We start from the raw sequence: 12,022 nt of genomic DNA, 5'->3' as shown, positions 1-12,022 counted from the left end.
ATGTTTCAAAGTGAATAATGAAGTTATTTTACATTATAAAATAATATGTACAATTATTAGAGAAGCCATAAGAAATCAGATTACACATGCTTCAATTGCTGTCATGTTGTTTTTATAAAAGATGTACCTAAATCTATTCTCTTGTGTCTAATAGTGTGGGAAATATAAACCAGATTTCAGATGGATATTTTGAGAAATAAATGCCTAGAAAAAGCTTTTTTTATTTTAGGATGAGTTCCATTCATGTCCAGTTTTTAGGCTTTTCAGCATACATGGATGTTGGATCTAACTGAAATAATACACCAGTTCAGTTAAGTCTTTTTTTTTTTTTTTTTTAATAGAGGCATGCTTTATTTATTTGTTTGCTGGTTTGTTTGTTTGTTTTGTTTATACATGCACTGGGTACAGTCAGAAGCGCGGGAGGGTGAGAGAATTCACCAGAGCCAGAGCGGGGAGCAGAGCAGGCAGAAGGACCGAAGTACACTGCTGAGGGGAGCAGCGGGCCGCAGGAGAGGTCTGCGCGCCATGTGGGACCCTCCTCCGGTGGCCGGGGAGCAGCCGGGGATCGAACCGGCGCCGCAGAGGCCGCGCGCAGTTTCGCAACCCAGCGCTCAACTGCTGCGCCACCGGGGAGGCCCCTACACCAGTTCAGTTAAAGTGGCAGGAAATAAACACAAACAAAACCAGCTTCTCCCTATATATGAACAATGAGTTAGAAAGGGAAGAAAAATAAGAAAATGATCCCATTTACAATCACACCAAAATAAACGAAAGTTAAATACCCAGTTAGTGAACTTAACAAAGGATGTGAAGGGCCTGTATAAGGAAAACTATCATACACTGTTAAAAGAAACAGAGAAAGACACAAAGAAATGGAAAATTGTTCTTGCTCATGGACTGGAAGAATCAAAGCACTACACAGAGTCAATGCAACACATGAAATTATCCACGGCACCTTTACGGCATAAAACACACATTACTGACTTTCATATGGATTCACCAAAGACCCAGGAAAGCAAAACAACTCTGACCAGAAAGAGAAATACTATTACAATAGCAGGCTTCAAACAATACTATAAAGTTATGGTAATCAAAACAATACTGGATAATTAAAATGGTCGGAAATGGTAACAGACACAGAGACCGATGGGATAGAAGCAAGATCCAACAATAAATCAGACTTACGGGAATATTTACTCTACAAAATAGGAGCCAAGAACAGACACCAGAGCAAGGAGCCTCTTCGGGAAATGACATTGGAAAACTGGACACTCTTGAAAAAGAATGAAACTAGATGACTCTATCTCAAAACACACAAAAATCAATTCAAAATGAATAAAAGACTTTGAAGTAAGACCCAAACCATAACACACACAGAAGACAACTTGGGCAAAACACTCTACAATATACATTTCAGATGTGTTTGTGGATTCATCTCCAGCAGCAAGGGAAACAAAGGGGAACATGAATAACTGGGATTGTATCAACCAAAATGCTTCTGTGCAGCACAAGAAAACAGCACTACAACACTAAGACAGCCTTCTACAGGGAGGACATATTTGCACAGCTTAATTCTGACAATTAAAGTCATACAAAGAACCTGGGGTGTTGAAGTCCATCATCTCTTGTTCCACACCCACCGAGAGGTGTCAAGTTCAACATGAGGTACACCCCTGGTTAGGACACACCTGGTGGACAGAGAGAGGCTATTAGTCCAAGCCCACGTGCCATTAGATTGTGTGTTGTGACACCATGTTATTTCTAAGAATATGCTCAACTTGCATAGAGACCTGGCACGGGTGTGTTGTGTGGCATCAAAGGGGCCTCCCTGGTGGCACAGGTGGTTGAGCGCAGTGCTGTGAAGCTGTCGGCAGACCCTGCAGCACGGGTTCAATCCTGGCCAGCCACGGAGATACCCACACAGCACTGCAGACCTCTCCTGTCTCCCCTGCTGCTCCCATCAGGAATGTATTTAGTCAATCTGCAGGTTCTGTTCCCCACTCTGTCTCTGCTGAATCCTCTCACCCTCCCACACATCCGGCCTGTACGCTAGTTCTTGTATGCATGAATAAAATCTTTTTTTTTTTTTTAAAAAAAAAAAAAGGTCGGGAAAGTGAAGGAAAAATTATTGTCTTCCAAAAGATTTTTCAGTACTGAAACAAGTCGTCAAAGGTCACTACAAGCCCTTCCTCTGGCTGCTAGAAAAGCAAAGGGAGACCCTCACTTGGTGTTACTTCTCCTGCTGTGGCAGTGCAGTGTGTGCATAATATAGAGGTTGCTCAATAATCACTACCAGGGATGAGGACAGTGACTTGTAAGGAAGGTGACGCCTGGTGTCAGGAGTCAATTTCTGTGGCAGTGCCGGGTGCTGGCAGCAGCGAGCATGTTAGCACTTCCCTGTGCCGCTAAGCAGAACACGTGCCTAATCTTTGGGGGGCCGTGCAGGTGCTCAGGCTTCAGAGTGAGTGTGGCAGTCACAAAAATCTTTAGTCTTCAGACCTGCATATTTAGCTGGTAGGGAACAGTCATTTCCTCTGGCGTTTCAACATAAGGCTGGGCAGTCACATCACAATAAAATAAAGGAATTCCTATTTGCTTTTGCAAAAGTGCCATGACAGCAAGGAGTGTGGTGTCTAAGGTTTTATATAAAGGAACTCAGTTCCCTGCTTAATTAGAGTGGAATGACACTATTGGGCATATGGGGGGTCTGTGCCCCCAAAATATTTGTGCCTTGAGGATCAGGGTATCAAGTCAAGATGGGTTCCTTAGGCACAGACATTTGGAAAACTTGGACACAGAGTGAGAATAAGGCGCTGGGTGGTTACAGCTCTGGAAGGTGCAGGATTTCATGATAAAGGAGTAACAAAAACTGGATGCACTTGACATCTGATTTTTCTCTTGGGATCAGAGAATCATTAAGAAACTTTCCTTTGTCCAGTCCAGTCCACAGGGAAATCATGAGCTCAGAGCTTGGAGCAGGAGAGTGAGGTGTGGCTAATGAGACTGCGTGGAGGACGGTAAATACCCTGTCTCCCTCGGTCCCTCAGACTGTCCAACCCGGGACCGGAGAGGACATGATTCCTGTCTGTGGAGCCCGACCTCTGCCCAGGGACCAGCCCTTGGCGCCCTCCTGAGATCCTGTCTGTGACACAGCCCAGATCCATCCTCAAGCGTCCAGGAGGGACTCAGACGCTCCATGGAGAAGCCCCCCTCACAGCCCCCACCCAGGTGAGTCTCAGAGCCCAGCAGGCACTTGGGAAAGATCCAGAGAAAATGCAAACTGAGAAGTTCTGCCTCAGGTCACAGAGACCAAACCAGGCCCAGGGACAAGAGGTTCCCTTGTTCTCTTGCTTGACTGTTCATCAATTTATAATTAATTTACATAATTTGTGTCTCAAAACTGTCCACTGCTCTCAACAATACAGAGATGGTGCTGACAGTGAAGAGACAGGAAGGAAAATCTGTTAGGATGAGACGGAAGGAGGAGTGGGAGGCTTAAAGTGGTTCCAGCAACATCAGGACAGAGCCAAGAAGTTCTGGAGTTAAGGCAGCAGGAAATAAAGTGTTAAATGTGAAGGGGTCGCACGGAGGTGGATGGGGTGCGCGAACAGGTGATTTGTATTAGACGGATCTCGAGTAGTAGGACATGTTACCTCACGGAGATGCTGATGAGATGAACTGTGTGTAGAAATTCCCGCAGCTCCGGTGCTCACATAAGTAATATTTTCATTTAATGTCATTGGGGACAATGAAGACTTTTTCTTTGCAACCACTCTATTACTGGCAAATCTGTATAGTTTTGCTTGGTAGTATTTAGCTTTATTCAATTTTAAATTAATTGTGCTCTCTGTTTATTTACTTACTAGGGCCTGAGTTTTTATTTGGGTTTGGGATTCAAATATTCAAACAGAGTGGGAGATTGTCAAAATAAATCTTTTGTACTGAATTCTTCCACATATGTAGAGATTGTTGGGCAAAAAGCTTCAAAAGTTTTCAATTCTGTTGGGCCTCAGTTGATCCTGTTTTGTCCCACCATGCATTTTAAACATCGGCTGTTTCTTGCAGTCTTAGTAGTAGTAACCTATCATACACCTTGTGTTCATGTCACATCTGTTTTTCCTCATTACTATGTCTCCTCAGTTCTGTGATTTGATCTCTTGTATTTTCACTGAGATTTAATTGACATGAAACAGTGTGTAATTTGGAGAGAAACCTGTTGTTTTGATATATTTAAATATTGCAATATGATTATCACTGTAGCACTAGCTAACACCTCCATCCATACACACAAGGAATATTTACTTTTTCACAAAATGATGAAGAAATAATCTCTTAACAGCTTTGAAGGTTATATGAAAGTACTGTTGATGATGTCACAATGCAGGAGATTCCAGAACTGTATTCATCCAGCAGCTTCAAGTTTGTGTCCTGGAACAACTTCTTCCAAATTCCCTACCCTGGTCCATTTAACTAATTTAATTCTGTTTAAGGACCACTCACATAAGTGATATCCAGGATTGGTAGTTCTCTGACTTCTATCACTTAGCTCAGTGTTCTTAGTTGCTAGTGTTGTAGCAAAAGGCAGGGTGACCTTCTTTCTCTTGACTGGGTAATATTTTATATTTTATTATATACAATGTGAATTCGAACAACACAATATTCTGTGTATTACACATCACATGCCTTACGTAATTCATGTACATTTATTTTGGACAATCAAGAACAATCATATATATATATATATATATATATACACACACACACACGCACATTCAGAGAGCAGGCATATATATTTTATATCTGCATATGTACACATTATTTTCTTTATTCATCCACTGATGGACTCATAGGTTATTTCTAAACTTTTGTTCAGTAAACAAGGGTGTATGGACAGCTTTTCAATGTTCTGTGTTCATTTCCTTTGTACATGCATGAACACATCACATGGGGGTCTATCTTTGCTATTTTGAGGAGCCTCTGTTCTGTTTTCCACCGCGGCTGCTGCAGTGTATGAGCCACTGACAGCACCCCAGAGTCTCTGCGCCCCACGCCCACTGCTGACCTTTGGTCATCTCCCTGGGAGCTCTGTCAGCAGGTGTGAGGTGACATTAGGATTTGCATTTCTCTGGTGATGAGTGATTCTCCTTTTGTGCTTGCTGACCATGTAGGTGTCTCCTCTGGAAAATACACATTTTGGAACTCTCTAGTATTTGTACAGGCAATGACTTCCTGTGTGACATCAAAAAAGCAAGAAGCACATGTGGTGATCCATAACCTGAAAAGCTTCTGGGACAATGGGAAGGCAATTCATTAAAAAAAAAAAAGGCACCCACCTTCCCATCTCCTGCAACACACTCTTCTGTATTCAAAGGACAATATTGAACTTTTCCTCAGCATATTGGAATCCATTTTTGTTTAGCTAGAATTAAGAGCTTTGGATCTGATTAATCAATGCTTTGGGAAAAGTGTTACTTCTCATTTGCATTTTCAAGTTTTTGACAATTTACTTTTTAAGAGAACCACGTGGATATAATTAAGTCTTGTTACATCTTTTCTTCACAAAGTCTTAGGTTTGTACTCCATTGTGCTTAATGCATTAAAGGTGATCCCGGTATATGTAACCAGGCTTTATTTTTCTGCTATTCCACTGACTTTATGAACTACAATTCCTTGACATAGCTTCTATATGATGAAATCACAAAAGTGAGCAAACTAGCTGCAGTCCCTGCTCATGTGGATGTTACGTTATGACAGAGAGGGTTGAGCACAAGGAAATAATGCATGTGGGATATGAAGGTCTCAGGAATAACACGGAGGAAAGGGACAGACTGTTGGGGCATGAGCAGGATTTTATGGAATATTGTCTGGGGAGGACACTGCTTGTCGGACAAGGAGAAAACAAGGACCAGTTTATCTGTGTCAAAGAGAGATCAAAACCTAAAGCCCAAGAAAAACATAGAATCAATTTCACAAAAACAAAAACCAGAGGAGGGACAATCTCAGCCACTACTGCATCATGTCACAGTGTGTGGTCACATAAGTGGGAACAGGTACAAAAACAACAATCAGATCAGGATCCCACTGTCAACCCCATTACAGGCGAGTGGAGTGACAGCGGGTCCGTCGGCCTGGGGGCCCTGGTGTCCAAGGAACTGTTCTTCACCCGGCCTGGCTCTTCAGTTGGGGCCTCCTCACATGGTCTTTCCTCATTAGCAAGAACTGACCTTTCAAATACTTCTCTCCTGGATGTGATGGATGCCAGATACTCTGAGGTTGCCTAAAGTCAGACCTGCCTTTTACTCTGTGATGAAACATACCTACTCACACACACATACAAAAATGACACACACGTACACACGTAAACTCAACTGATGGAAGAGAACTGTAAATCAATGTCCACGGTGTGTTCAGACATTGCAATGTGACCATATTCTTTCTATAGCTCATGTAATATGTATTTATTTGGTTACTATTGCCAACTAATCTAAGCCAGGGTGTCAGAATATAGTGAATACATTAATTTCTCACGTAATATCATGCCTAGATTCTTGGAAACTGCAACTTTAAGTGAAATCATACATAGAAAAACCAACTTTATCGTAAGTTTGTCGATATAAATGAGAACTAAATTTCCTATGGCAGATTTCTGGTCACAACAATATGCAGATAATATAATTGTTCAAACATATTTAAAAGAAAACTCAGGAAATTTTCAAAGAAAATTTTCACTTGAAAAATGTTTGCATTCGATGTAAGAACGGCTAATTATTTGCAGCATCAAGAAAAGATGGGTCATTATCAGCTTTGAAAATTACAGGTAATGGGCACGAGCTCTATGAGATGAAATTTATTAACTGACTGTACTTCAAATGTTATCATCCCATTTAAACCCCATTCTTGATTGCTCTGCTGTGCTTAAGTTTACGTCACTTCTGTCACCATCCCCCAGGGTCAACAGTGACCTGGCGCCAGGAAACCAAACCCACGCCACAGCGTTCACCCTCCTGGGGCTCTCAGAAGAGGCCTCGCTGCAGCCCCTCCTCTTCGGGGCATTCTTGGCCATGTACTTGGTCACGGTCACTGGGAATCTCCTCATCATCCTGGCCATCGTCACAGACCCCCGCCTGCACACCCCATGTACTTCTTCCTCTCCAACCTGTCCTTTGCCGACATCGGCTTCACCTCCACCACCGTCCCCAAGATGCTGCTGAACATCCAGACACAGAACAAAGCCATAACCTACGCGGGCTGCCTCAGCCAGATGTTTTTCTTCATACTCTTTGGAGGACTGGACACCCTCCTCTTGACTGCCATGGCCTATGACCGGTTTGTGGCCATCTGCCATCCCCTGCACTACATGGTCATCATGAACCCCAAGTTCTGTGGCCTCCTGCTTCTTGCATCCTGGGTGTTAAGTCTTCTGGATTCTCTGTTACACAGCTTACTGGTTTTGCGGCTCTCCTTCTGCTCACAGCTGCAAATCCCTCACTTCTTCTGTGAACTGGACCAGGTGATCCAGCTTGCCTGTTCTGACACCTTCCTCAATGAGCTGGTGGTATATTTAGCAACGGGGATTCTGGGGATCATTCCTCTCGGTGGCATCCTTTACTCTTACTCTAAGATTGTGTCCTCTGTTTTGAAAATCTCCTCAGCGAGCGGCAGGTACAAAGCCTTCTCCACCTGCGGGTCTCACCTCTCCGTGGTCTCCCTGTTCTACGGGACGGCGCTCGGCGTGTACCTCAGCTCCACTGCTACCCACAACTCCAGGGACAGTGCAACAGCCTCAGTGATGTACACGGTGGTCACCCCCATGCTGAACCCCTTCATCTACAGTCTCAGAAACAAGGACATAAAGCAGGCCCTGGGGAGGCTCTTCAGCTGCAGAGCAACCCCAACGTGATGGGGGCCGCTTCCTCAGATTGTCTGGTCGGGAGCAGCAGGGTCACAGTCCACGGACTAAGTCATGATCCTGTCCTCAGTTAGTCAGAGATAATCTGTGCTTTGTCTTATGTGCTCAGTTTGATATCAGTTTTTTATAAATTATATATATGTTTATGGTATTTCCTTATTTTGAACTGTTCTGTATGCCGGGTTCAGTATCAAGAAAAACATAGTCTGCATGCATATTTCTTTGGTAAAGTGTTTAAAATAGGAAATTGTGTACTTAAAATGTAATAAAAACGAAAGGGAGGAAACTCTGTGCAGCTGTATGAGACAGCCATTTATGAATTAACTGCAGAAAAATCTTGTCATATCACAGTACCCATGAGTGTGAAAGGCTAATATTCACTGTCCCTTACTCGGTACTTCCTTCCTTCCTTTTGGTGCTTTGTTGCTGACCCACAATATCCTGTTCATGTCATTTTGCTCAGGGCTTTGTGTTTTATTTTTTCTTCCTTCTAGAAGAACTCTTGTCAGCTTTTATGGTGAGGCAGGCAGACCTGACAGTGATAACCTCCACTGGTTCTCCATCTGGGAAGCTTTTATTCAATTCGAATAATTTTCCAGGATTGAGTATTCTTGGCGGGAAGTCCTTGTGTGCAGGGTTATGAGCACCACATTCCTCTTCTCTCCTGGAGAGTGACTGGGGAAAAATCTGAGGAAAGCCTAATTTGGATGCCTTTGTAAATTCTCATTTTGTTCAAGCCTCCTGTAAATTCTTCTCTATTTTCTGATTTTTTTTATAATTTGGGGTGTCAGGTGTAGATCATTTTCACTTTGAAATTTGGCTGTTTTCTCTACATCCTGGACATTTATGGTTATTTCACTCTTCAGGTTTAGAAAATTCGCAGCTATGATTTTTTTTTTTGAAAGGCGTCCCTCTTCCCTGCTCCTTCATCTTCTGGGTTATCCACTATGCTTCTTTTTCCATTCCTAATTGCGTCTGAAATAGTTTGTAGCATTTCCTTATATTTCCTATATCTGTCTCATTTCTCTCGTTTTCCTAATTGGGTGATTTATATATTTGGATCCTCTATTTCCGAAGTTATTTTTTTGCCAGTTTAATCCTATATAAAACACTTTGTATATTTGTGTTCATTTACATCCAGAGACTCTTTTGTGCTCCCTTAATATTGTCCATCTCTTTGGTGAAGACTCCCTGGTTCGTTATCTTCTTTCTAGGTTCTCGCAGCTGCCCGTCTGCCCTGAGTCACTTCCCATAACTCAGGGGTGTATTTACTGTTGTTGCTCCACGTCACTGAGACTCCTCAGCTTCTCTCTCCTGTATTTATGAGCCAGAACTCCTGTTCTGCTACATTTTTTTCCTTCTTATGCTCAGATGTTCCCTGATTTCTAAGTATTTGAGTCACCTGATTTCCAGGTTTATAGTTGGGATGCTATGGGTCAGTTTTTTTAAAAAAAGATTTATTTATTTTTAATTTAATTTTATATATTTTTAAATCATTTTTAATTTTTGCACAATGTATGCATTTTCATCTTGCTTATATTCCCTATACAATTCCCACCCCCCTTATTTTGACAGTAATCCCTCCTACCTACCCCCCACCTCTGCTGTAGTGTGTCTCTGGTTTATAGCTGCTTGTTGATTTTGATTTTTACTTTTTACTAGTCTATGATAGTTTCTTTTCTAGTTTACCTTGGCGTGAGGTGGGCTGTGAGGAGTCTGGGACTTAAATGTTGTGTCAGTTACTTGAGAAGTGAACTCTGTCACCTCCACCTCCTCTCCTCTGTCCACAGAAGCTCCAGTTGGTCTTCAGTTGTCCTCACCTCCCGCCCATCACCTTCTGGTCGTTCCTGCCATGGATTGAGTCTCCTGGTGACTGTGCTGAGTCTAGTCCACAGGGTTCTATCTCTGGACTCAGCTGGCCTGGATATGAAAGGGGCATCTACGTGGACTGTGTGCCCATTGCACCGCTGTGGGCACAGGCAATGACCACCACAGCCACCAGCCCTGCTGTCTGCTGAGGGACCCAGGTTGCAAATGCTGCCAGTCTGCTTGGGACGTTGCAAAGCAGTGCTGTGTTCTCTGTCCCACCCGTCCTTCTCTCGGCTCTGGGATCCATTATGAAGCCATCTGGGCTCCCCTGAAAACTCTGATCTCCCCACTCTGGTAGAGGCTGGAGATTTTCTTTCCTGTACTGGTCACTGAGCTCACAGGGCCCCAGGCCAGAAGAGGAAACACTTATACAGTGTTGATGGAATGTAAACGTGTACTTCTGTTATGGAACCAGTATGGAAATTTCTAAAAATTTAAGAATATAAATTCCCTGTGATCCATTTGTCTCATTTCTGAGTATTATCTGAAAAACAGACTCAAAAATCACTAATTCAAGAGTTGTGTGCCACCCATGTTCACTACAGTGATATTTACAATGGCCAAGGTAGAAACAATCCAAGTAATGGACAAATGGGCAAGAGACCTGATATATGTAGATAATGGAATTCTATTTAGGTATTAAAAAGATGCCATTGTGCCACTTGCAACAACAGAAGGATAACACCAGAATTGTCCTTATTGAAGTAAGTCAAACAGAGAAAGCCAAATACCATATGATTTCACTCATATGTGATGAAGAAAACAAACAGATCAGGTCAATAAAAGGAAATACACTTTTGGGCTATATGAGAACAATCAGTGGCGAACAGAAAGATGGGGGAAGGGAGGTGGTTAATCAGAAACCGAGGACAATGGTATAATGAGAGATAAAGTTAAACATTTAATAGTGAACTCTATGTCTCCTATACATGTGTTGATTAATATACATGCATGCCTGAAATTTGCATAATGATATAATGCAAGGTTACTTCAATTTAAAAAATAAAAGGCTAAACTCAAAGGAAATGGAAAATAATTTTTTTTAAATGTTTTTTTTTTAAGATTTATTTATTTATTTATTTATTCATACAAGCACTGTGCACAGTCAGAAGCGCGGGAGGGTGAGAGAATTCACCAGAGCCAGAGCGGGGAGCAGAGCAGGCAGAAGGACCGAAGGACACTGCTGAGGGGAGCAGCGGGCGGCAGGAGAGGTCTGCGCGCCATGTGGGACCCTCCTCTGGTGGCCGGGGAGCAGCCGGGGATCGAACCGGCACTGCAGAGGCTGCGGGCAGCTTCGCAACCCCGCGCTCAACCGCTGCGCCACCGGGGAAGCCCGGAAATGGAAAATAATTTAATGGAAATGTCTCCTTTAATAATTAGTGTTGTGTTAAAATTAACTAATGTTTCAAAGTGAATAATGAAGTTATTTTGCATTATAAAATAATATGTACAATTATTGTATTAGAGGAGCCATAAGAAATAAGATCACACATGCTTCAATTGCTGTCTAATGTTGTTTTTATAAAAGATGTCCCTAAATCTGTTTTCTTGTGTCTAATTGTGTGGGAAATATAAACCAGGATTCAGATGGATATTTTGAGAAATAAATGCCTAGAAAGAGCTTTTTTTTTTTATTTTAGGATGTGTTCCATTCATGTAGAGTTTTTAGGCTTTTCAGCATACATGGATGTTGGATCTAACTGAAATAATAAACCAGTTCAATTAAAGTGGCAGGAAATAAACACAAACAAAACCAGCTCCTCCCTAAATATGAACAATGAGTTAGAGAGGGAATAAAAAAAGAAAATTATGTCATTTACAATCACACCAAAATAAACGAAAGTTAAATACCTAGTTAGTAAACTTAACAAAGGATATGAAGGGCCTGTATAAGGAAAACTAGTAGATGCTGTTAAAAGAAACAGAGAAAGACACAAAGAAATGGAAAATTATTCTTGCTTATGGGCTGGAGAATCAATGTGGCCACAATGACCATCCTCCACAAAGCACTACACAGAGTCAATACAACACACGAAATTATCCACGGCACCTTTAAGGCATAAAACACACATTACTGACTTTCATATGGATTCACCAAAGACCCCGGAAAGCAAAGCAACTCTGACCAGAAAGAGAAATACTATTACAATAGCAGGCGTCAAACAATACTATAAAGTTATAGTAATCAAAACAATACTGGATAATTAAAATGGTCAGAAATGATAACAGACACAGAGACCGATG

General features: G+C 42.1%; 1 pseudogene; it reads left to right on the top strand.

The window, feature by feature from the left end:
* Positions 1-4,378: 4,378 nt before the first annotated feature.
* Positions 4,379-7,900, top strand: LOC119240304 (olfactory receptor 7A17-like; annotated as a pseudogene).
* Positions 7,901-12,022: the final 4,122 nt, after the last annotated feature.

Source organism: Talpa occidentalis, unplaced genomic scaffold (assembly GCF_014898055.3).
Source record: "Talpa occidentalis isolate TD23 unplaced genomic scaffold, MPIMG_talOcc4v2.1 talOcc4.12, whole genome shotgun sequence".
NCBI classification, from domain to species: domain Eukaryota; kingdom Metazoa; phylum Chordata; class Mammalia; order Eulipotyphla; family Talpidae; genus Talpa; species Talpa occidentalis.
This window is presented reverse-complemented; position numbering and strand designations above follow the sequence as displayed.